The sequence below is a fragment of the Triticum dicoccoides genome, chromosome 3A (genome assembly GCF_002162155.2).
Source record: "Triticum dicoccoides isolate Atlit2015 ecotype Zavitan chromosome 3A, WEW_v2.0, whole genome shotgun sequence".
Lineage (NCBI taxonomy): Eukaryota > Viridiplantae > Streptophyta > Magnoliopsida > Poales > Poaceae > Triticum > Triticum dicoccoides.
This window is the reverse complement of record NC_041384.1, coordinates 17,560,068-17,561,097: the sequence shown is the minus strand read 5'-3', so window position 1 is coordinate 17,561,097 and position 1,030 is coordinate 17,560,068.

Sequence of the window (1,030 nt, the reverse complement as noted above, 5' to 3'; positions counted from 1 at the left end):
CGACGGAGCGGGGTGGCGCGCGGCGACGGAGTCGGGGCGGCGCGGGGTGGCGACGGCGTCTGGGCGACGCGGGACGGCGTCGGAGGCAGGGCGACGACGGCGACGATGAGGCGCAGAGGGGCAGCCTGGCGGCGTCGGGCGGGGAAGACGAACTGAATGGAAATTTCACAAGTGCTAGTTATATAGCAAAGGCATTGGTCACGGTTTGTGGCACAAACTGTGACCAAAGCCTCTTTTCAGCAGCCCAAAGAGCGGGAAGCGGCGGCCTTTGGTCCCGGTTGGTAGCACCAACCGGGACTAAAGGGGGGCATTGGTCACGGTTTGTGCTACGAACCGTGACCAATGCCCCCTTTAGTCCCGGTTGCTGGCACCAACCGGGACCAAAGGTTATGTGCTAGAACTGGCGCAGTATGGTGGGATGTTTAGTCCCACCTCGCTAGTCGACAGGGGCTTGGAGTGGTTTATAAGCTCCGCCGAGCCGACCACTTCGAGCTCCTCTCTACTACAGTCTTACGGGCCTAAATCCACAGTCTGTGCCTGTGGGCCTACTGGGTCTCCTGCGGGCCTGAATCCTGGCGCATAGTAGGGTTTCTAGTCATATTCAGGCCGTGCGGCTCAGCAGGAGGCACTTTTTTTTTGTTTTTTTTGTTTTCTTTACTTATTGTTGCTATTTTTAATATTTTTTCTAGTTTTTTTGTTTTGTTTTCTGCATTATTTATTTTCTTTTGTTTTTTGCTTTATTTTTTAATTCTTTTTGCTTTTAGTTTTAGAAAAATTATAAACTTTCTGTCAGTGCCATTAGTTTTCAAATTTGAAAACATTTTTTTTGTTTTTTTGTTTTCTTTACTTATTGTTGCTATTTTTAATTTTTTTCCAGTTTTTTTGTTTTGTTTTCTCCATTATTTATTTTCTTTTGATTTTTACTTTATTTTTTAATTCTTTTTGCTTTTAGTTTTAGAAAAATTATAAACTTTCTGTTATAGCCATTATTTTTCAAATTTGAAAACACTTTTTAAGTTTTTTTTCTTTT